The 25564-nt window shown below is 47.9% G+C and overlaps 2 protein-coding genes across 8 annotated transcripts in view; one reads left to right on the top strand and one right to left on the bottom strand.

Annotated features, from left to right (window-relative positions):
* LOC126571214 (uncharacterized) overlaps window positions 1–25564 on the bottom strand; it is a 165615-nt gene that overhangs the window by 13568 nt on the left and 126483 nt on the right. The gene's annotated exons all lie outside the window — the stretch shown is intronic.
* LOC126571213 (uncharacterized) overlaps window positions 20031–25564 on the top strand; it is a 117001-nt gene continuing 111467 nt past the window's right edge. For all 3 annotated transcript variants that reach the window (XR_007607867.1, XR_007607866.1, XM_050229539.1), the window contains exon 1: window positions 20031–21267. The gene's annotated coding sequence lies outside the window, so the exon portion shown is untranslated. The remainder of the gene's footprint in view (window positions 21268–25564) is intronic.

Here is a 25564-nt window from a genome sequence, read left to right as displayed (position 1 = left end):
CTTTACCATTTGCGAGAGATTGTAGCGACCAAACTACTGCCAACTTCCCACTTGTACATGGCGCGCGTACAATTTGAACAATGTTTTCGGAACCATTCGAATGCGCGAGGATCCTGTACAGAGTCGCGGCAGCTCTGGGAGTACTGGAGAGCGCGATAAAACGCTACAGAAATGCTCCTTTTAATAATGCTTTCGGCGCTTCGCTACCGAGCGTATGTGCATGGACCGTGCCCTGTGCATCCGCATAATGCGCTGTGCAATAATTTATACTATTCCGGAAGCTGAAATGTTACCCAACGACAGCGGTACCCACCACACGATGGTTTTGGGTACGGATTCGGAGCAAGTTTGAGAAGAGGAACTTGTGCATTACAGAAGAAAGCGATGGAGGGAAGTGTTAGTTACCGATTTTGCCCTATGACCGCAAACCATGCTCTACTAGTCACAGATGCATCGCAAAGTTTCAACAAGTCCTGTGGGATTTTTCTAATTTAGGGTAAGTAGAAGCAATAAATGTTGTCCCATTGCCATCGTTATGCTTTGTGGGAGAATGTAATAGATTTTTAGTCCACTTTATCGTACGACGGATCAATACAGACTTAACTCGATTTTTTATTCAATTAGTTTACAATTGAAAAATAATATAAAATAAACAAGGAACAAAAATAGAACGTGAATTATTGTGCAATAGCATCCAAGGTACCAAATTATCAATAATTCAAAGCATTTAAAGTACCCTGTACCCCACGGAAAACTACAACCGTTCTACCCAGCCATTGGCGATAGCAGTGAAAACAAACTACTTCCTCCAAGTGAAAGAAGAACATTGTCACCGATTTCGCCGTCTGGTTGGCTGGAGAAAGATAGAGAGACACACTATTGAGTATGCAAAGGATTTCAATGATAAACATATGATGCTGCACAACACAATACACCGGTTGTCGCCACTCTTGCCCGCGAGCGTTTAGTACGTTGGCAAATGTTTGCAAACGTGTGGCGCCATCCAAACATCCGTCAAAACATCGGTCCCTCTGTCGCGTGTGCTGTTGTTAAAGTTTGTCGGCACTAGAGTTAGATGGTGTCCGTGGTTTTGTCCGTTGACTGGTGCCACATCGTCACTAATGTGAAAATGTAGCGAAATTCATGACCATTACAAATTATAGAGAAATGCGATGTGAGACTGTACCAGCGCACTTTCCATTCATATCAAAACTAAATGAATAACAGTTTATTTGTGTGTGTTGATATCAGTGCAAACAGGCGGATGGCAGATGGCACAACAGTTTTTTTAGAACAGACTTTACAGATAAATAAAAGTTCATTTTTATTTTGCCTTCGCGCTACTTTCTGTCTCGATACATTGTATACGGAGGATGCTTTGTTTAGATTGGCCCACAGCTAACTGTTGGTTAGGTTCAGGACTAGCCTGCTGCTGCCAAGCCCATAGCAATTGTATGAGTACGATGTTCTCGCTTTGTATCAGAATGGAATCCTCCATACCATTCGTTCGCCTGCTGAGAGTAATTCATGGTAGCATCCACTAGGGCGAGACAGGAGACAGCGAACAAGGTACGAGGAGTTGGCTCTGTATGTTCAATATACTCTCCATGTCCTGGCAACAGAACAGATGTTAGGTTACATAAACGGAACGTTACTCGTGGCATTGGCGGGTTTTAACGTGCACTTTAAAGTAAAATCGAAAAACATTTAGTAACATTGCAATAGACTGTAATGGAATGGTTTAGCAAATGTTCGGGACGTGATAATGGAGCTCATGCTGAAATATGTTTCTTTCTTTTCGCACTCCTATCATCATTCCTTCACCTGCACGTGACGAATGATAGGTGCAAAAACCTGTTCGTAGCGCCGTGCATCATGGTGCAGGTGCATGCCCGGGCTTCGTGCCGTGCCTTCGGCCGGCTGAAGGTCGGAAAATTCGTGCACGCGCGTACGGATGAGATTTTCCACTGAAGCTAACCACCGGGGAGGATATGGTCATTCCTTCGTTTGCTGATTCCATTGGCGTATATAACTTTTGTGTAACGAGAAGAATTATGTTGCTGCATGCTGGTCCATGAAATTGCGCTTAACGTTAAAGTGACCCATCTTTTAAGCTCTTCGTTCCCAGGAGGCAGGTGTAGGAGCTGGCCCTGCATTTGATTTTTCTGTCTGCGCTCCTCCACAGAATTCCTTTCAGGCTGTGTTCACGATATAGAAAGGGGGAGCGCGTCCGGTGGTCTGGAAATTGGTGGAACTGCACAAACGATGCTGTTACCGTAGTTAAAACATGTATGAACGATGCAGACCTAGTTAGACTGTGTATATTGCTGGATCTTAATTTGATTTATGCTTAGTTTAATTCGCTTCTCAAAATATAACACAAAAAATTGGGGATAATTTTAACAAATGCACACGATTAAAAGTTTCATTACTTTGAAACTGAAACTTTTCTCCGGAACAAATTGATTTTGATTTTGCTTTTTGAGATTTGAAAAATGTAAGCTTTCCGGCACGTAAGAAAAAAATATAAAAGCGAAAAGATATCCAGTTTTTCCAAATCGAATTTAGAATTTTTATTACTTATTTAGAATGTTTTAGTACTTATTTTATTTTATTTATTGTCGTAAAAAAAAGTACAACAACAGCTCCAGCTTTTTAGATAGAAGAGAGATCTACAAATAGTCCTTCACCGTCATTGAATAGAATCTCTTATAGATTCCCGCCCTTCATTACTTAAAAACGCAGCAAACAAACTGAACAAGTTCTGTTCAGTTTTTATCCCACGGTAAGCACGTTTGCGAGCTTGCTCTGGTCGGAAATTCAACGGGTGTAGCTTTAAAATTTAATTTAGATATCGATCTGCCGAGTTCACGCATTTCCGGCGCAGCATAACCAGCAGAAAAATGAAGTGTTTAAAAAATGAAATTACCAAATCACCATCACCATTGGTTATCGTTTGTGGTGATAAGGAATAATGAGTTTTGCGGCAATATTTTATTTGTAACTTTCAATATCCCTTCGTCGCATGGTCAGCACCAATTGTGCGCATGCTGGCATTTCCAGAATCGTATCGTAATACTCAATATTCATCAACCTTCCGTTTACCGATGACCTACAGTTTCTTGTGACTACTGTTGCTCACTGCTCACTGTTGCTGTTGGGTTCTATGAGAAGCAGAAAGAGAAAAGTGCAACTGCATCATGTAATTTAAGCACGCGACCATCGACGCTTTGATCCTTTCGTAATTGGTTTCTAGTAAAGGCGACACTGGACACGTTCGGAACAAGCGCAGCGCTAGGGAAGTAGGAACCAGGGTAAAGAGAATACTTCCCATTACACCCAACCCGATCAATGCGTTTTCGAATCGTCACCCATCAACCCTTGTGTCTCTCCCGTCTCCACCCTCGGTTGCCTGTTCCAAGGAACAGTTTTTGCTGACACCAATTATCAATCTGGAAGATACGTTCAATTACAGCGGAGGAAATGAATAGAACAAAAACTGCGCATCATCATCATCATCATCTTCAGCGTCGTCTGTCTTCGTCATCGCAAGTGGTGCTAATTTCCGTAATTGAAGAGCACGTTCGCTAATGCTTTCGTCGTGGGTGCATCTTCTGGTGCACCGTTTGCAGCAGAGTAAGGAAGCATTATTTTGCATTCTGGCCACCGTTTCTCTGGGGAAAAGGGGGGGGGGCGTGGTATAATAAGAAAGTAAAAGAAAAAAAAGAGAGACCGGTCGACCCAATGCCACCGTCGCAGTTGCGGTCGCCGGTAGCGCATCCATCGCTGTGCTGTGCTGCTGGAAGAGCTTGATAGCAAATCCTTCCAGTTTGCATCCTGGCACGCGCTCGTAAACCGGGCAACGGGAGGCGTTTATAAGTATCCACTTTTTGCATTCCTCCTTCCGGGTTTTGCACCGGGCTCAACCATGATCTAACCATGATGCTACACAACAGCATTAAGCCGCACGGAAATTGTCAGCATAAAACGGCTCACCACCACCTTCCGGGGACGCTATGCCACGGATGCAGAATCCAAATCCCAACATTAATATTGATTACAATGGAAGATGAAGCGAGAACTAGTGAGTGTAGTGCTCGAAAGAAACCGGACCGCCGTGCCGTTTTGCAACGCTCCATCTCAGTGCTGCTCAAGAGTGGAGAAGGATTAAAAGGTTGTGTAACTATCGTCCGAAGCGGTAAGCGAACGGGCATACCCGTCATTGATAGGCAGACATTGAATGGTGAACGCAAAACAGATGAATCATTCCTTTTTCCCTAACGAAGCACCTACTTGAGTGAGAGCAAACGAAACATATTGCTCCATGCAGAAGGCACATTACACAACACCACTCCTAGAACGATCTGTCTGTAGTGGAGAAGTGTGTATAAAGAGCCACTACTTGTGCCAGGATGCTGGTTAGGGCGGCCGCATAAGGCTATCCAATGAGACAAGGCATCGAAAGAGATCAAAATGACGAAATGAAAAATTGATTTTACAGCCATTTTCCACTCTGGCAAGAGGAGAGAGAAGAGGAGGAAGGCAAAAAGCGGAGTGTAAACCGAGGTGCCGTGAAATGATGATACCAATCCGGCACATGCAGCAACTATGTACTATGGGGAGTAGCAAGCAAGCACAGTTGAATGCTTTTGCCATTTTCGTACGTTGGCATTTCGTTCGATGCAATGCTCCATTTTCTCCCTCGTTTTAACGATCGCAAACAAATCTAAACGAGCCTGAAAATGGAGTTTCGATTTTCCGTCGGCAAGAACGGGACGTTTTTGTTGGAGAAAAGGATTTTTCTTAAATGAAATGCCGGTTGCTCGGGCAACCGATGGGGCACGTACGTAAAGGGATCGAAAAAATGCCACTAACGTCGTGTGGTGATGGTGAGCAAAGGGGTAATGCTGCTACCTTAAATACTGGCTAATGTAACAGCAAAGTCACGGCTGTGGATGGCTTTTTTATGGATTTCAGTTTATTCCGAAAATGGAATGGAATTAACTGTTCAGTTATTATTTTTCTTTACGCTGTAACAAGGGTGATATGGATTGTATTATGAACTATTACACAACAGCAAGGATAATTCTGTTATGGTAATAGAATAAAAACATGAAAAAGGGGAATCGCACAATGGAATACAAAAAACCAGAAAATTGAGCTTTTACGAACAAAATGTTTCTCAACAAATGGATTTACGAATAATTGCGCAGCAGACAGACAAACATAAGCACACACAAAGGCCATGCAGGGCGGCTTATTATGATGGCCGCGCAGCTTCTTCCACGGTGCGGGCTTGCAAACATAAACTTTCGTAAAACTCATAAGGCCGCAATAAATGCTGGCAGCTTTCGTCCCATCCCCGCCCCGCCCATCCCCCCCCACCGCAGCGTTTTCCCTGTGGACTGACACCGAACAATCAACCAACGCCGGAGTACCCCGAACGGACACGCGATGGTCAAACGAATTTAACGAACGACGTGCAGGCGGATTGTGGCTGTGGCGAGCGGACATGACACAAGAAGACGATTGCGCTGCACCACATTTCTGCTGCTGATGCTCCCGGACTCTGACTCTGTTTTGCTGCAGTCTCTCCAGCGTCGAGTAGGGTTTTCGCAAAAACTTTTGCACTCCAGTGCCCAGTGGTCGGCTGGTGTGCTTGGGAAATGTTATCTTGTTTATAGTAATGAAAACGAGCGAATTTTCATAAATCGGCTGTGAGACCATTCTCTACCGGGCGAGGGGTGACTCCATTTTGGCGACTGGCATTATTCCAACTTTTTAGTCATCAAAACTGAACCGAAAGGGCCGCACACTTGAGTGGATGAAAGATGGTGCTCCACTTTGGTGCAGCGCCGGGGGCCCTTGAGCCCATCGGCAAGGCATCACACCGTGTCAACCATGTCGGTGGTAATTTGTGGTACCCCAGCAACAGCAGAGCACAACAATGTACTAATTGTTACAGAGCGGAAGTAATTTATGAGATAATTTAATCAGTTTCCTACGAAAGATCCGGCCTGCGTCCAGCCCGGTGGCCAAGCCCTCTTTGGGCTGACATGGTCAGAGGGTACAGCGGGTGTTGTAATTTGTCAGGACACTTTTCGCCAGCAATCGAGTGCCAGACTTTTGTGTCCAATCACGAGGAAGTGTTTGAGCAAAGTGGAAGTTGTTTCTGCTTGGGATTGCATTCATTTGGAGCAAAACAAAGACATTCCATTAACGAAATATGGTCGAGAGAGATGGTTTTTCATAAAGTATTGCACACGGTTAGTGCTCAAGATAGAGATACTGTTACCTCACTGACTCCATGATGGCACAACATCATCCATCGGCATCGGCTACTTGGATGTTATTATGGACATCAGCAACGTAATGGCAAAGGATTACATATTACAGCAGGGCGCTAATGATGGAAATGTGATCGATCGAAGGAGATGACGCATAAATACAAACATCATACATCTTCTTCGTCTGATATGGCGGATTAGACTCTCTACGCGGTTCGATCACGTCAGACACTCGATTAATGAGTTGCTTGTTTGTTTAATGTTTGCAAAATGGGATAGTTGGCTGTGTTAAGAAATGTTGTTGTTTCCAAGCTTAATAAACAGTTTGGTAGAATCATTTTGTGCCAATTCTTTGCACGTATCCCAACCCATTTGCTCGGAAGAGTTTCCTAAAGAAGTTTGACAGTGATATACGATGCTGCAGGCCTGACCAAGAGAAAAAAAAGTTAGATTGCGTTTTGCATGCTACATTTCGTGAACGTTTTGTGAAAACAATTGTGTGAATGACGCACTTAATCGAGCGAATAATACTTTAGAACAAGTTTTATTAAACATTTTATGCAAATTCCATAAATCATTCAATCATGGTGACTTTACATCAATTGATATCGTTGCAATCGTGGCCCATTCGAAAGCGTTCATTGCATATATGGTGTGCGCCGGGGTCCATGGACAACGACAGAAGAGAGAGAGAGAGAGAGAGAGCGTGGGAGAGTGTTTTCGATCGACACTCCGTTCGATTAACCATCCATCAAACTGCCCGAAACTATTACGCGATCGTAAATCGTGCCATACGTCCAAACGACCGGGCGACCGTGAGGACAAGAGCACCCGGCACGCAACGGTTAACAGCAGGAGGATTGACGCGGTGTTCTCATCTCGTCCTTTGATGATATGTCACCATTTGTCTCGTCGCTTTTATCACGAAATGGCATCGTGTTGTTTTAGGGGCCAGAGGAGGAGGAGGAGGAGACGGGGTTCCAGGTCACTCGTAATGCTTTTAGAACATAATACTTCATCGTTCACTGACCGGTTTGCCAATGACGTGTCGTCTTTGTGTTGTTGTAGTTTGCAATTCCCCAGCCAGTCCAGGTGCACGAGAGAGGTAACAGGACAGAGAGCAAAAAAAAAAAACAATCAATATAATGGGGCACGTGGTTACGAGATGAACACGTCCATCGTCCATCGCCCTGGTCCTTGGGTTGGTCGAACAGTGGAGCCAAATGGAGCGCAAAAATGGCGACGAAACGAAACGTCAAGGAATGTGGGACATTCTTCCTCGCGGGCCGCAACCGGCGGTGGTGATGGTCAAACGGGAAGATTGGCGGCAAATCCTTCTGGCCGCACCAACATCGCAGCAAAATTCCTGGCAAACGCTGGCCAACGCTGACGGTGACGCGGACCTGGCACAATGCCAAACCCGTCCAATCGGCCGGCTTTGCTCCGAAGCTTTGCGTAAAGCTTTGCCGGAGGCCACAGTGGAACCGGATCGATGCCTGTATCTATAGACCTCGGTCTCGGTTACGCTCCGATGAGGCTATGATTTGGGGCGATCGATGACAAGCCAGTACAGGATATGGTTCGCTGGATAACCACCAACCGGCGCGTTGTGGCGATACGATCGTGCGATGATGAGACCGACCGACACCGATTGACATGCGACTGGGCGAAAGAGAGTGAATCCGGGTCAAATAGTGCACCGAACGCGCACCATTGGCACCCGCCACCGATGGACAGGCGGCTGGAGGAGCAGAAATTTGTGGTGCGAAGCACGAAGCAAGGTAAACAACATACCAGGAAAAACAAGCGTTCGGGAAAGCGTTAATCGTTATGCTCCACCGCACACTGGCACGGTTTGGGATGTTTACGTGGCGCTCCGGTAGGGATTGCACCGGGCGCACGAACGAAAAGTACATGTTCGCATCGGATATCGGATTCGATCGGAGTGAGTGAACTGGTTTACCGGTGCAAATACGGTGGCTGATACTTTGACCTCGCTGTGGCATGTTTTCTCTTTACTCTTTTTCTAGGCGTAGATGCCCCCCACCCCCTCTTATTGATGCCGTATCGGGACAAATGGATGGATTATAGTTTGCTCGTTAATTATGTTAGGATTATGTTGGTGGTGGATAAGGGGTAGCAATGAGCGTGTAAAAGTTTAGTGTATGTGTGCGGGATCGGAACTGGAATGGCTAGTGCACTGGCTCTAGGATAGGAACAAAGAACAAACACACATATGTTCAACATCGCACGTACGTACACAGCATATCTTTGTAAATTGAAAACTTTTAAACACATCGCCTGCGCAATGGCATCAATTTGCATTTGCACCCTGGACACTGGTTTGTGCTCGGTTTGGCACTAGAGGCGCGCGGACGCTGCATTTCACTCTCTGCATATGCATAAACCAGAGAGCCACTTGCACTTGCAGCATCACAAAGGCACTCGGCGAGTGAGCTGCAGTGAGCTTTTCGTATGCATGAATATATTGTGCTACAGCAAACCCATGGCTTTTGGCCCACGGCCAAACCTCTTACGGAAAAGTTCAAGGATTTAGCAATTTGCTGGTCGACCAGTTCCCAGAACTTGCTGCTGATGTAGTAGAAGTAGTTGCTGCTGGCGGTCAGTTTCAATCAAACTCGTTGTAAAATGCCAACATTCAACCGAATTCTGGTCGCATAATTTATCATCATCACCATCAACACGGTCGGTTCAAGGCGACGCATGGAATGCATCTTGTAAATGATGTTGTAACATTACGAAACATTTAAATGACGTTCGGAAGTGTAAATACATTTCCCTCCCCGCCCGAAGACTTCCGTTTTAAACATGTGGCAACATAATAATATTTTGAGAACCGTCCTAAAATAACTGAGAAAAATAAGGGACCCTCCCAAAGAAATCAACGACTCGTTACCAGATTGGGCAAGGATTTTCATCCACTGCCTTCCCGCGTCTCAGCTGGCGCTGAGAATCCATTCCCACAGACCGGGTGAACGGTGTAAATTACTCTCCATTTTTGGCCGTAGCTACCACAATCTTGCGCGGCCCCGGGAAAGGAATCTCCGGACGAAATCAATGGAGAGCTATAAATAAACCGCCCATTATCGTTCATCCCTGCAACCCCCCCCGCCGGGGGAAAAGGGTAGAGGATGGTCTGTTTTTATTACGAGCACCAAGCTGGTACAATGTAGCAGAATTAGTAAATTCCTTCCTCGAACTCATGCTTGCCCGGGTGAAAAAAAAAAAACAACGGCCCGGGTGTGGCTGGGAACAAACCCGAAGGCTCAAATCATCAGCTGAACGATGCGAAGCGATGAATTAGAGGCATAAATAAAATAAGGACACGACCTCGAAACACGGCACGGGAACGGCCGCGGCCCTCGGGTGCCGGGAGCAACTTCCTTCATATCCCCCTTTCCCCAATCCGGTCGTTGCATCGCCTGCGCCGGAAGGTGCTGGGATTCCCGGGGGAGGTTTCCTGGTTTCCTCCTCCGCTCACCATCGAGTTAGTCCCCTCGATAGATACGGGCAGGCACACGGGCGACGACGACGACGACGACGACGAAAACAACGGCCGGCCGGCCGCCGGCTCTGCCAGCTGGGAAATCAGTTCAGTGAAAAAGTCAAACGTAGGCAATCCGTGTAGGGCCTTTACGCCGTTTCCGCCCTTTTCCACTCTGTGGCACTCCAAGCCCTGGTAGTGGGTTTCGACGTCACCGACCGGATCCCGTACCGGGCACACTGGAAATAGAATGCTAGCCATGGCTGGAACACCGAACCCCGTAGCGCATTTTATTCATAATCATTCTCGCAGGAGACCGGCCGACCCCTGACCCTCCCTTCCTAATGGTCTCGAGACACGTCGCCACTGTCCAGCACCGACCTCCAGCTCGCTTGGAGAATTGATTCGGAAAGTTTCGCCCCGTTTTTACGATTATCACAAGGGTTCACAGTTTTTATGGTTCATTAAAGTAATTGGATCTGATGCTTGACCTAGAGCATTTTTATGAGCTACTAGTGGTAGCAGTGCTGGTAAGATGGTTGGTAGGAGCAGTACCACTGGCCGACATAGTTATGCAGCAGACAGCAGTTGGACGCTGGTGGTGGCAGGTGCTGTTGATGGTTGTTTTATGTGTTGCTGGCTATTGTTTTTTTTTTCTGTGTATTACCATTGACCGCCGGTAGCAGGTGGGGGGTTCATCATTTCGTGGTCGTCGTCATCGTCGTTTGGACGTTTGCTGATTGGTCACACATTAACAAACGGACCTAGCAGGCCGGGAGGGAAAGAGCTCCCAAGTCCTAGGGCAGAAACATCTTGTAAACTGTAATTGATTCCTATCGCTGTGTGCATCGCAGTAAGCCACAACGCTGCCTCGTTTCAAACGAACGTCTGGCTTACAAGATGACAGCTGAGCTGATGCCGCCCGCTGCTCATTTGCAAGACCGTGTTGCCATGGCTTACGTAGAGCAGGCGCATAGATCAAAGCAGGCGCCTATGAGTCTGTGAGGTGCTCTTGCCGTTTCGTTTGATCTAACCAAAGGACACAACCGGTCGGCCGATGAGAAGATGGTGGATTGCCGCATCGCATTTTCAACCACCTGTTGGGTTTGCACGACTCCTCCACTCCATGGAGGCGTGCATGTCTTCTGCGCCTCTTGTACGCCCTTTGACCCAATGGCGAAGGGTGTGGTGAAGCAGAAAATGTTCTTTCGAAAATGCGCCCCGATACGATTTCACCCAAATCGCTGCCAAAAGCAAATGGCCACCGCTAGTGCGCTACCGCTCGATCGATTGCCAGGAAAGCAAGCTCGTTCGTTCGATCAGGTTTCAGCAGGCCCTTGGCCATGAAAAAGGCGAATCCCACGGCCCACCATCATTTATCACACAGAGCGCACAGCGGGGGAACGCATAAAGTAGCGTGCCAGAGCGTGAGGAAGCTGCGCTCTCACGAACTCACGCGCGATAGATTCTCCGGATTGTCACAGGAATTGCTCCGAGGTGTGCTCTCTCTCTATCTCTTACTTTATCTTTCGCTCGGTTAAATCGGCTTCAGTGCACTCCGTCAAAAGATTGCCGGTTGAGACCGGCATGAGAAACAGCTGTTTACCGAAAAACCCGGAGCACGAGTCTCTTTCGGTCTCCGGATCATCATTCCGGAGACGACGACACTGTCGTCTCTCATTTCTCACCGTGGAAAAGCGAACGGGCGACGTCTTGTGTTCTCTCGGCGCCTCTCACTTCGGAAAACACGCAAAAAGGGTGTGCGGATGTTGTTGTGCCATCGTGCGCTATTAGAACGAACATCTTGTACACTAGCCAAACTTAATGGAGTTGTGGTGGGCCAGATGTGTTAAGCAAATCGGTAACGGGAATGTAGACAAATATGTTACAAGACGCACGACACGAACGGAGGAATGTAAATGGAAAAAATCTCCTTGGTTCTAACTTTTCGCAAGCTTGAAGGGGAACACAGTATAGTTGGAAGTGTGAGTGTAATCATTTCCTGTCGTCGGGAGGATAATTGTTGTACTTAAATTATACTTTATCGTTGCAAATTCATGATCCATCAAACATAACTGATCTGCATAATCATTATCAAATTTATGTTTCTATTTGCACATAAAAATGACATAAAAGCACGAGCTAAATGTTAACCAAACATTAGTGAGGACAAAAAAGGGCACCATTATTTTTCCGACCCTGCAACAAACAGCTGCAATGACGAATCCACGAATTACTGGCGGCCTCCCTTCCGCCTGGATTCACTTATGGACACGCCGTTGAAACGCAGCATATGCAAAAACCCTGGGTGTGTTTTCTTTTCTGCTTCAGGCAGATTTTTACACCCCATACCAATACTGGACGATGTGGGTCGATGGTGACGACGGACGGAAAGTTGAGCCGTGAATCCATGCGTTACCATGCGCCTCCATCGTTCGACGGAAGGCCACGACTGGGAGGGTGGGTGCGAATGATGTGTTTTACCAGACGCCGGAAAAGAGAAAAAAAACACACACACTATATACTTTTCACAGTTTTACAGCTCATTTGACAGTTATTGATCATAAAATTCACCTCCAATTTACATTCCTCTCTGTCAGAATCAGTTAACCTCACAACACCCCCCTTGGTGTACACCAAGTCGCCTCGTCGCTTCCCATCGAAGAAGGCGAGGAATGATTAATTAATTTAGAATGATTCCGTTGGTGGTGGTGGTGGTGGTGGTGGTAGTGCTGGTGGTCAGTGCAACAACAGCAGCATTAAACATCGTTTGCCAAGCGCAATTAAATCATGGTCAGCCGAGCGAAAGAACAGACACCATAGAAACCATCGTTTTGCGAAGCAGCGATCACTGGGCCAGGGGCGGGGGGAGGATTGGAAAATAAAAGAAACACAATCATGCCACCACAGGCAACGTAGAGCACAAAACGGTAATTAGCTGAAGGTGTAGTTAAAATCAGGGCCACACGCCACCGTAACCGTAGGACACGGGCAGAGTGACGCGCATTTTCCTTTACAAACAAATTGCTCAACTTCGTCGCCAGTGGGTTAACTTTGTGTATCGTTACCGTAGCGGTTGGTATGGTAACACCAACTCCTTCATCCTCCGTCGCAGCAAACGGCGATAGAAGCGTCCCCGAGTGAAAGATTCAGTTAAATACATCGAGATATAAAAAAAACCGATGCCGGACCAGTGGACTGGTGGAAACTAAACGAAACTAAAATGAGGACGGTGCTAATGATGGTTTGTGGGTTTTCTTTTTTTTTATTGTCTAGAGATTCTGTCTCTGTTTCTCTCTTTCCGTCTCTGTCTCAGGCACACTGCCATTCGCTTGACCCGGCGCCCGGCGATTGACGTGTTAAGAAGGTGAGGTATCGCATCGCATCGCAACGCATTGCGCAGCGGGAGTTCCCTCGCCGAAGCCGGACTAGCTGGTTGATTACGCTGGTGGCGCACAAGTGGCGTGCAACCAGTGAAAACACACCAAACCGAATCGGTTCGGTGTGTGCGGGGTGGCGGCAGCAGCAGCAAAGAAAATTCTGAACGCAATCCTCCCGGGATAAGCTACTAAAATCTTGAAACCGGTAAATATTTACGCCAAGCATAATTACGATCGCAACGGGGAAGGGAGCCGTTCCCTGACGCTGCTCCCCTGCTCTGCGTCTGCAATCCCCTGAGCGTGGCCCAGGTCTGGCAGAGAGCATCACTTCTCCCACCACGAGACCTTAACGTTCCACCTTCCACAGTAACCCTTGGGTGGTGCGGTGTTCCGTAGCGTGTTTGAGTGAGTTGTTGTTTGTGGTCCGATTTGAAATCGCGTAGAGAACCGCACCACACCACGACGGGGTCAGGACAGGATGAGTTTACCCAACGGTATACGAGCCAAAAACTTTAATTTCCTTTTATTTTGCAGCCGTTTATCGTTGTGTTGTGTGCCCGGGGTGGTCCGGAGTAAAACACCAAACTTAATCAACATCATCCACGGGCAAATCCAACCAAGTAACCGTGTTCTCCCGGTGGCGCATGGCGTCGCACCATCACAGCCTGCTAGCTGCGGTAACTACTGTTAAAAAGTTCCTGGGAACATATTTTGTTAGCTGCTGTCCATAAACATAGCACAACAAAGCTGATCTCCGTGGGCCGTGCTGCGAGCGAATGAAGCAATGAGCAATGGTTTCACGCATCTGGCGAACGGGAATCCGTGAACGCTTGCTACAAACTCCAGACCAGATGAGTTTAATGAAAATACCCGTAACTAATCTTCTACCTCTACGCGGTTGCACCTCTCCATCAATTCAAATGTACGGTGGCAATCGGGTTTCAAGGGCAATGCGTAAGAAAGGTGAAAGGCCTCTGGCGAAACACGATCGCCCGTACTCCATCACCGCACCATTAGCTGTAAGTGATTGCAGTGTTGGAAGCCGTGCAAAGGCGAGATCAGAGTAACACGGTTAGCACGCACGCACGCACGCACGCACGCAGTGTAATCGGGGTCAGCACTTCTGATTGAAGTGTGTGTTTTGTGCGATGGACGAATCCGACTTTGCTCGTAAACATTTTGGATGAATATATGTTTGTTGTTTTCCAGAGGCAATCAATAAACTAGAATCGATCGATCCTTAAATAACTAAACTGTGTATGAATTCATGTTGCAGTATTATCACGTTAGCTTTAAAATGAAATCAGTTAACATAGTTTTTCCGAAAAAAAAAATAGCTCCTTTTGGCTGCAATATTGATAGCGATATTGCTCTTTTGCCGCGGCCAAGTCAGTTTGATTACAAACAACGCGAATGAAATCAAACAGCAATCTAAAAATATCACCCACCATGACTAACGAGCTCTTATTTATAACCGATGTCGACAGATTTTAAAACCAATTGCAGCATCACTCAATTATCCCCAGTGCGCGGCCCCCGCTGGCGCTGTGATGATCTAAATCTGGTCGAACAACGGACACAAAGCACAAACCGTAAAAAGAGAGAGAGAGAGAGAAAGAGCGAAAAAGGGAAGAAAAGTGAGAGAATGAGAGACCGAGAGGCTTCTCCTGTGGCATATTGTTTGGCCAAGCTGACGGCTTAATTAGCAGCATCATTTTATTAATACACCCGGCGACCGAACAGTGCAGTGAGCGCCCCCCGTCCCCTTTTGGGCGGCCGAAATACTGCTGACACCCTGACAAATGATCACCGATCGAAGCGCAGGCCGCACACACGGCTTCCGTCCGTTGTTAATCTGTCAAAAGCGTAACCCATAGCGAATGCCAAGGAGGCTGTGGGCACGTGCATGATTCAGGTTAGTGTTGCACGAATACCGCTCTCCTCTCCCTGGTTGTTTTGATCCACTTCAGCAAATTATTGTTTCCAGAAACAACGCGCTATCGCGAGTGCCGTTATCGTTTGCGTTCGACCTTAAAGGTTTGAAAATTGAGCCAACCTCCGCTGTTTTGTCTGGATTTGTACACATTCGCTCCCGAATGCGCGCACACAAATCCTTGACCCCACCACTCCCATTGCGAGGGGCACTTTCGCGCGCGCCAAATAATCGATGACCGGTTGTGGACCGATGGTGGTGGTGGTTTGATGAATGGAGCCGGTAAATGATTGCAAAAATCAGACAAAAAGAAGAAATAAAGATCCACCAAAAGAAGGGGGAAAGCAGGGGTAGTGAACTGGCGGTCGGCCATTATGAGTGTAAACCGGAGCTGACCGAAACGGACCGGCTGTTGCTGGATTCGGTCGCAGGAATTGGAACGGTTGCATAACGGCGCTGCTGCCTGCTACCAATCGTTGGCCGTTTGCAACATCGATTGCACTTGATAATGAGTGTCGGTGGTCGGTGGTCAGTGGTTTTGTTTCCTTTTCCTACACACCGTGCACACCGGTTCGTGCGGTTAAGGGTTTCGATTGGAGGCGAGTGCCGTAAAATGGGGAGAGATCGATAAATAGAATCTACACGAAAGCACTGCACTTTGTGGGTCAGATGGTCCACATATCGCTAACAGGACCGCTTATTAGTAGCAGAAAAGAACGGCATCGGACTCGGAACCGACGTAATGCGGACGCTAGAGAGCTGGTTGGAGCGAAGGTACTCGACTCACACTGAAAAATCCCACGTGGACATGATTACGGTTGAACAATAGTCTTACTTGGTTCTTGGTCGATTGCAAGGTACACACATTTAAACCATCCACCTCCAATTACGCGTCAATACGATTCGAACCGGTAAAGAACCAGGGCAGCGCAGTAATAACCAGCAAACGGTTGGACGTTACTGACCGAACCAATGGGACGGGGCAAAAGCGAGTAAAAACAACATTTGTCTGACCATTTTCTTATCCATTCCCCGGCGTAGGTGGAGTGTGTCTCGATGTATTGATGTCGAGTGGAAGCTAAAATATTCATACACTGGATTGATATATGTTCATTGCAGTGTACGTCATCAAACCAATTCTCAAGCTGTTCTTGCCTTGCCGCTGTGCCCGGTGGCAGTGGCTGGAACGAGCAGAGTATTACGGCAGCGACCAGTGGACCTTTCGCATTCACTGCCTCTTCTCCGATGCGTTTTGAGACGTCACCCGATTTTGTCCTTCTTTTGCTACGTCTATTGCGAATACGGACGTGTATGTTGGGGGGCGGGGTGAGTGAGTCCACTTAACTTTATGGAAAACTTTACGCTTGATTGCATTAGGATGTGTTCGGTTTGGTGTTGCGGATGGACGACATGAGGACGCATCCCAACTCCCAACTGGCAACATTACGATGAGAGAGAAACCAGCGGAATGCCGGAATGTGTTTCCTGCCTTGTTCCTCATTCGACTTAAATTCTTCTCCGATAAACCATTGACCGACGGAAGCGTATCACAATCGCATTACATCATATTACTGTGCATTATTGAACAGCGGACAGCGTTCGGGCTATGGTAGAAGGTTCTTTTTTTCTCGTCTTTGGACAATATACATGTTACATGCTGTTTTCAATTATGAGGGGAAGGAATTGAATTCCGGGCATATTTAAAATAGTTGGCGTTGGTATGGGTTGCTGCAATCTTTCATAAACAATGCATAACAACTGTCAGCATGCTAAGTTTATGACGTTAGTTTGCTGTAGAAGAAAAAGAGTGAGATCTTTTAATTTCAATTAAAAAAGGTTATTGTTCCCCATCGATATGTATTTAACAGGTTTATCCCAGGGTCAAAATATTCATGCCTTCTCAATCTAAGTCCACTCTGTCTATCAAGATGGATGGATGAATGGAAAATCTAATTTATTTTACGAACTGAATCGATTTCTCCCCTTCTAATTAAATGCTTCGTACAATGCTCTTTTCGGTTGATGAAACACGGGACCAATCATTCTGAGAAACTTCCTCTCAAGCGAGCATAAGAGTATTTTGTCGTTTTTGCTTAAAAGTATTTGGATATTAAAAAACCATGTTTAATGAAAAAAGCCCTATGACCATAGAACACAAAGTTTGCGAAAGATTTACACTAAACTTAATTTAGATTACTTTTCAGTTTGCCAGTTAGTATCAAATCTGCTAGTTACTTCACCAACGTGGATTTATGCTCCAACGAACTTTTTCAGCGTGTACGTCAATCGGTCCGAGCGTAGGTCGTCGGTGGAACCCGTCGATCGCATTCGTACCGGCTTAGGAATCCGTTCCTCCGCCAAACGAAAACACTTCCACAGACCGTACCGGATCGAGAGTACATTGAAGAACAGCCGGCCTTCGTGCCAATCGATGTGATGCGGGCCACACTGGTACACCTCCCGGAGCGGCGGGTTCAGGAATGGTGCGTGCTCAAAGCGTGCGTTCAGAATACCGTTTACGTGTTCGTTCAACGTGCCCGTACGATGAATCCAGTTCATCAGCGTCATCGTCGCCATCACGGTACCATGGATACGACGCCGATGTTGCACCCAATCAAGGTGTTGTTCCGCTCGTGGTTCACCGTTCGGCATAACCTTCGTTGCTTCGAAGGAGAACGTTTTCTGAACCTGCAGAAGAAGACAGCAAACGGTGGCCGCTGTGAAACCACCTGGTACTTCAACCAGTATCGTACAGATTAGCTGATAAAAGACTTCGAGGTTCATCTTGCGTGCACTGTGCAGAACCATGGCCTGCATTAGCGCATGGTGCATCTGTGGACGCAGTTCAAACAGAAGCTTCTCCAGGGCTGCAAAGTCGCGCCCCAACCGGATCGGGTAGTAGGTGTCAATGAAAAAGACTTTCGGCGATTGAAATTGCGTCGTATTGTGGCTTCCCGATTCCAGTAGCTTCGTTAGCACCTTACACGACTGTACGGAACGGATGGTATCATCACCGGCAAGATGCTGCAGCAGGTATTCAACTACGAGCGATCCGCTCACGGCTAAGTGGTTCCCGCCGAGGGTTATCTTGGCGCCCGCGTACTCAACGAGGGACGCAAACTCGATCCGTGCTCCGTTGGTGAGCTCGGTGTCGAGCAGAAGCGGTAACATCATCACGAAGAACGCACTCAGATCGAACACGGAAAGAAGTGGGATTAGCTTTTTCAAACACTTCTCGAAGCCGCGCCTCAGTTCGTAGATCTGGTTGCGGGTCGTCCCGATGAAGACGCTCGTATGGTAGAAGCGGAGAAGCTTTGCCAGCTCGGAGTAATCCGTCATCTGCCAGTGCGGTGGCTCGATAATGTTCTGCAATACTGCCAGCACGTGCCGTACCTGGTCGATGTCCGAACGGGCCAAACACTGTTCGACGTGGTCGATAAGCTTCGCGAGTAGCAGGGCGGCCGGGGATTGACACTCGAGCACGAACTGCAGTATCTCCACGCATATGAACTCCACCTTCCAGAGGTTTTCCTGCTGCAGAAAGCCCAGTATGATGTCGATCACTTCGTTCTGCTGCTCCGGTATCAGCATATCGAGAATGGCTTGGAAGAGTGTTTTGGCGTGGGCGAACGGGGGCCGTCGTGCCCGACGGCGGAGCTGCAGATGGGCCACATAGTTTTGCACCAGAATAAGGGAACACTCGAGAATGGCGTCCCGTTCGGGGATGTGCTGCAGTATGTCACGCCGGGATCGTCGCACCAGGGTGCGCAGTATCTGGGAGTAAACACGATACGTTAACACGGAATCCCATTACTACCCGGTCCCGGTCTAGAAGGCTCGGCGTTTCGCTGGTTTACCTTCTGTGCCTTGGCGCCTTGAATGTTGGGCGATCGTATGGTTGGATCCAAAAATATACCACAACACGTCTTCAACTCATCCGCCAGATGGCGTGTTTCGGCGGATGTTAGCCTTTTCCGCGAAAACAGTCGCGAAATTTGAAACGACTCCAAGCGGAACATTTCTAACGAAGCGCAAAACCACCAGACCGCCACGGTTGGCGTGCGTCTTCCCAGCCTGTGCCTACTGCATATTTTTTGCAGTTTGCTTTTCTTTTGTGCTACCGTCTAGGATTGTGCAGAGGCGCAGTAGGCGGTGGGTGGGCGGTTAATCACATGAATGGTTTTGGTATTTTTTTTGGAAAGGGGAAGCTTACGGAGCGATTGACCGAGCTCTCTACTGTTACTTTTTTGCTCCAGGAGCAGCAGCAGCAAATATAAAACAACTAAAAAGTGTTAAAAGAGAACCCTCGCTTGTGTGCTCGATCGTTCGTAACGCTCAGTATCCTCGGGGCTTCTCTAGGGATTTAGTCCTTTTCCACTAGCATAGTGTTAGTGTTCAGCTGTTTTCGAGCAGTTTTGGCAACCACCTGCCCCCCCTAATCGAGTACTAACACCGCAGAGAACAACACACGAGGTTCGCTCTCGTGCTCAACCTTTTTACATCCGTCGAGAGCAGACTGGTCACGTTCGTTCGCTCGCTCGCTTGCTCGCTCGCTTGCTCGCTCCGCTCGGTTCGGCTCGTCTGTGAGCGTCCCTGTGCTCAGCCAAAAGATACGCTCCAGTTCGCCCAACCGAACCCACCGAAAGGAAGGAAAATTCTCGCCCCAAAGCGAGCAGCTGCTACCGACTCCCACGGTGCGACATGCTGGCGCTGTGGAGCGAGCTGCTGTAAAAAGGGGCGACCGAGAGAATGAGATCTCGGGCACGAGTTTTCCTCCCCACACAAAAGGCTTGAGATGATGCGCTTGGTGGCGCTTGGCCATCAGTTCGATTTCAGTGACGTTCAGCATCGGTTCGTCGAGTGACGTCGAGCCAGCGCGGTTGGCAAGAGGAAATTGGCCCAAAAAAAAAAAACAGGAAACGAAGAAGAAAAAGGAAAAGAACACTCTGGTGTGTGTTTTCCATAACCCACCCCCTCCTCAACAACCCCACACAAGCGCATCGCAGCCGCAGGGGACAGGCAGGGGCGAATGAAACATTCACAAACTTTTGGGTGAAAGTTGTGGTTCCTCCTGTTCGGTGTGTTTACCCCGTACAACCCACCAGCCACCCGCCGGCCATTGGTCCTGCTGCACTGGATGCGATTTGCGTGCTGTAGTGAACCCTCCGCTCACGAAGGTGATCTCTCGGTGGCGTGAAGTGCTATTTCCAACGAATTAAAAAAAAAAAAAACAGTTTCTTCAACACAAGATGCGTGTGCGCGTGTGGCTGTAGCATTAGAGGACACCGGCGAACACCGGAACCGTGTCCTGGTCCTGGTGTAGTGGTTCCCGTCGTGTGGTTACGCATTGATTGATTAGTGCAGAATATCCGTGCGATAGTGCCCCAAATGGAAAGATGAATTCGTGTTGCACGGCACGGTGTGTTTTGTTCGTCTCGAGTCAACCACGTCCTGCAGGCCGGGCGCGACAGTAACAAAATGTTGGGTAAACAAATGTTGGCCACCAGAAAGTGTGCCCAAGATACCAAGGTGTACCGGAGCAGCGGAGCGGTGTTGTTGGGGGCTTTCTCTTAAAGCATAAAATTCGGTTGTGCTTCAATTGTGTGTCACAGTGAGCGTGTATGTGCGTGTGCACGATGATAAAGTGAGTGAGCGATGAGATTGCCTCAACGACGCAAACAGCATCGCCCAACCAACGGCCCCCACCGATAGGTTCCGGTGGGAGGGAAGTTTGTGAAGAAGTTGAGAAGAATTAAATCTTAATAACAACAACCCTGTACCGAGGGCCCTCCCCCTCTCCTCTCCAGTGGCAAGTGGATTTGGCAAGTGCTCTGCTGCAAAGCGCAAAAGGTCAAACCAGTGAAGGTGGTGGGTGAGAGTGATTGCCGAAGAAATTCGAAACGAAATAAAGCATCAAATATTCAACAATTATCGACCAGAAGCTGGAAGGCTGGAGCACAAATCGCGGAGTTGGTGGTGGCTGGCGGTGTAACGCGGTTCCACATCCGAAGTGATTCTGATCCGGATCCGGTTCCGGGTGCAGTGTAAAGTGACATCTTGGTGCGGAGCAACGAACGGGAACGAACCTTCCGTCGTTAGTCACCGGCGTACACGGCGTCGAGCAACCGGGAGCATCGTATCGAAAGGATACGGAACAGAAAGGTGAATTTTCTCTTCGATTTCTGTTTTCAGACCACCCACAACAGAGCCACAGATGGTGGTGGAATTCATGCCGCTAGAAAAAGAAGAAAAACAGATAAAAAAGGAGAGGGAAAAGAAGCTCGACAAATCCTAACCTTCAGGGCGGCGCACGTCTGGGTTTGGTAAAAGGTCCGTTCCTTTTTGGGTTAATGGTATTGTTCACCTGCTACCTGGTGGCATCTTAAACTGGGACTGGTAGTATCCGTGGTACCTGGGACGGGAAATGTGATACAAATTGTGATACCGTCGATGGGCGATGTCGGTGACAAACATCGCCATCTGGCTTATGAACGTACTTTCACTCAGTATCGCAGTATTGTTCCGTGTTTTCCGAACATACGAAACCACCACTGCTGGTGGCGGTGGTTCTGTTCGAACAAAAGCAGGCTCTGAAAGCTGTAGCTACACATGGTTTTTGGTCGAGTGTCGTGTTACAATTAGCAAAGTCGACCGTGACACTGGGCTCTGGCGACGACTTCCCCGCCTGCTATGGTGTGCCATTCGCCAACAAAGCCAATTGAGCATGAAACACCGCGTTGAGAGCACTCCGGCCAGTGCCCGGGTAATAGACGAAATGAAAATTCATAATGAAAGCCGCCATTCTGCGCTGGAAAAATGAAGGAACGGAATGGGAAGGGAGCCAAACATTCACTTAGCCGACCCTTAGTGATTAGTATGGAGTAGACCGGCGGCTTTGGGTCCGTTAGCTGGCCAGCTAGTTAGCCAGCTTACGATGGTTTTCCCCAGAGCCAAGCACCGTACCATAAGATCAGCTGATAACTAAGAAGAATGGTAGAAGAACGGCCGAACGCCGTGGCAAAAATGGCGAAATGTCAAGCGATCGGGTACTGCTTTCGGGAGGGCAGAAGGCTCGTTATCATGGCGGACTGGTGCTTGGAGTGTATTGCAGCAGAGAGCAAGCGTGGCCCTTTCTCTTGTAGACGCCTCAACGCGCTAAAGCTTGAGCTGCTGTGGGTGCACCCGAGGATAAAGGTATCGTTCAATCGTCCAGAAAGAGCAGCTCTTTCGCTTGCTCTGCCATTGCTACTGCTGCTGTGGCTGCTAGATTGTTGGTCCACAAATGTAGGAGTAACGCCCGCAAGCGAACGTGGGGGCGGTGATAAAGACGTAGATAATGAGAATGGGGCGCGTCTGGGTTCTGGGTGTGCGCGGCGTAACGATGCTCGGCGGCTGTAGGTCAGGATATGCCGCAGGCTCCTGGGGCCGATGTCGAAACAAGGTCAAACTATGATGTTCCCCCACCGGTCCTTTTCGGTCCCGTTCATGGGTGTAACACCAAGGGACACAGAGCATCAGTATGCTGCGCGTGGTGTGTGGCCACCACGGCGTGTAGTGCGCGCCCGGACAGCAATGAGACGATTTGTATTTTCGGAACAATCTTATCTGTCCGCCCAAATCATAAAAATGTGAGCGTAAGGATGCCCGTACCCGTAATGAGTGCACACTCCACTGAATCCAGGGGAGGGGTCATCAGTGGGTCCAGTTTTATTTCCGAAAAATCTCAGCAGCAACCACTTGAGCTGAGTGCGCTTCAGTGCTGTGGACACTCAAGGGGGGAAAAGGAATGATACGATAGAGCAACACTCCAGACGAATTCAAATCAAAGCTCATGTGCTTCGAACGCAATACTCGCTCGCACGCAAAGTCATTTGCGCTTTAAATCAACAAAAAAGGTTCCCGTTCCCCTTTTACAAATATTCAAATACTGCAATCAGCCTGCCAACGGTGGCGATTCGATCGTGACGGAAGTTAATCAAAAAGCCGGCACGTGTCCTTTCGCATCCGCAAACGCCAACGGACACCCAGGCGGTAGGCAATCAATTTATGGACAGGCAATTTCGCACAATCACGATTCAATAGGTAACAAAAAAAAAAAATAGTGGGACGGAAATTGGTGCGGAACAGCAGCGAGTGAGTGTTTGTTGTTTAATGTTGGCACTGGCTGGCACGAATGTCCGCATCGTCGAGTTACTGTTTTGCGCTGTGTTCGATTGAATTCGATTAACCGTTCTTTATCATCGTCCAATCGGTATTTGCATTCGTCCAGTTTATGGCAGCTCGGGCAATCGTGGAATGATCGTCATTTTACGCACCACGTTGGTCGATGGTTTGATTTGCCGTTTTTGTTCTTCTTCTTCTATTGCGTAATAAACCAACTGAAACACAATACCGGTTTCTGTGGCAACAATGTGGAACAATTAACTTTTCCCGCCACAGCAGCTGAATGGTGCACACAAAGGGTGTGCGCAAATGGTGCTTTCGGAATGAACACATTCGCCCATTAACCGTGGCGTGCGCGGTTTGTGGTTTTGTGGCGGAAGTGTGACGGATAGGTTGTGACGCAAATCCGACAGAGATTCCCTTCGTTTTAGGCATCGTTGCCCCGCCTTTAAAGCCGTCAGCTTTGTTCAGGCATTAAATTCGAATTTTTCGATCGGTGAAATCGATTCAACGGGAAACGGAAGATGAAAAGATCCTTGCGCCCAGTAGCCGCCAAAGGCAACCCCGCTTTCGCTTGGTGTACGGTGTGTTTTTTTTGGTTGAGCTTGTAAAAAAGTAAGGAGAATGGTCTGAAACTCGGAAACAAAAAAAGAAAATAGGAAGAAACACGAAAGAAACAGCACCAGTGGTTGGTTTTATCTTGTTTGTAACGTGGGTGTGCGCGAGAGAAAGCGTTTTTTTTTGTTAGCTGCATGAGTTATCTTTATTGCTTTTCTTGCACCGCTCAATAAGGGGAACTCGCAGTCACTGTACTCTGGGGCATTAGCTCGGAAGCTCGGTAGCGTTCGCTCGGGCTTTAACTGAAACAGTATTTAGTTTATGCGAACGATTGCCCGATCTGAATCGGATGTAAAATTCAGCAAGAACTGTAAAAGCATTCCCTGAGACCGGTGTCCGATGGTGCTAGGTGCTTCGCTGCAGGATTTTCCTGGAGTACAAAATAATTTAATAAATAGCGCTAAAAAGTTCGGTTGGCGCTCCGGACCGTCCCTTTTCTCTTTCGTTAGCTGGTTGCCTTCAATTTCCACTGCACCGTGAGGATGGTGCGCGCCCCAACACTGGATGAAAGTTTATTGAATCTGCACAACATAAAAGAAATCACAGCCCGCATCGTAAGGGGAGTTTTAGACTTTAGCGAGGGAGCACAAAAAAAAAAAGAAATAAAAAGCAAAACTTTGTGCTACGTTGCCTTCAGCGGCTATTAAAAAGGAGCAAGGAAATGGCGCCCAACCTTCTTTATTCACCTCTCAACCCCCAGGCGATGCACTCGAGTTTTTGTGATACCAGCGGCCCAGTTGTGGGTTGTTGTCGGTGGGGAAGGATTACTTCAAAAGAGTTTCTTACGCGGATCAGCAGCAGCAGCAGCAGCAGCAGCAGCAGGATGCATCCTTATTGCACAGCAAAAGTTTCCAGCGAGCAAACGGAAGGAAAACAATATGGGGAATGCCTTCGCCTTTCGCGGGGCCCGCGGGAGACATATCTTTTAGCCGCCATAACCAGCCGCTAGGGCCGACCTTCAGCCCACCCAAAGTCACAAAGTTATTGATTAAGTGGATGACACTTTTGTAGTGCAGTAGTGACTATGGTACTTCGTTAGCGAAGTTTCTACTGGCAGCACTCGTCGGTGGAGATTTCTCGCTGCTGTTGGGTGCTGGTGGGCACTAATTGTAGCTCGCTGGGCTCCACAACTCCACCACCAGCGTCGTAGTCCGCAGAGAGCGCACAGTTTTTAAAGCTGAACTTTTTATTATCTAAGAACTTTCTTTTTCGATAAGGCAATCGAAGCAATGGGCGAGAACAGAATCGGTCGGTGACTGCCGCAAAGGGGAATGCTCGTACGGGTCCAAGCAGCCAGATAAATTCATCGATTTAGCATTAAAGGAAGCCGGCATGCATGCTCAGCCATAATATGTGCTTCATCCTTGACATCGATTGAACCGAACAATCGGACAGTGGCCGTGCTTTTGGGTCGCTTTTTCCCCCTGCGTATCAGCATCTTTCGAGAATCGAAGCGGACACAGTGGAATAAATGAATAAATCAGCAATCAAAACTGTATTGCTGATATGAACATTACTGCGTAGCGTAACTACGCAACAGAACACTCGTGGGTACGCATCGTCGAATGTGATTCGTGGCAGCATGTGGACGGTTTGGTTGCTAGCAACAGGAGCAATGATGCAGGAATTTGAAGCCGGATTGTCAGCTCAATCCACTGCATTATATTTCTACGCATTA

The sequence above is a fragment of the Anopheles aquasalis genome, chromosome 2 (assembly GCF_943734665.1).
Source record: "Anopheles aquasalis chromosome 2, idAnoAquaMG_Q_19, whole genome shotgun sequence".
Classification (NCBI taxonomy): domain Eukaryota; kingdom Metazoa; phylum Arthropoda; class Insecta; order Diptera; family Culicidae; genus Anopheles; species Anopheles aquasalis.
Note: the sequence above shows the minus strand (reverse complement) of the source record. Positions and strands in the feature narration are given on the sequence as shown.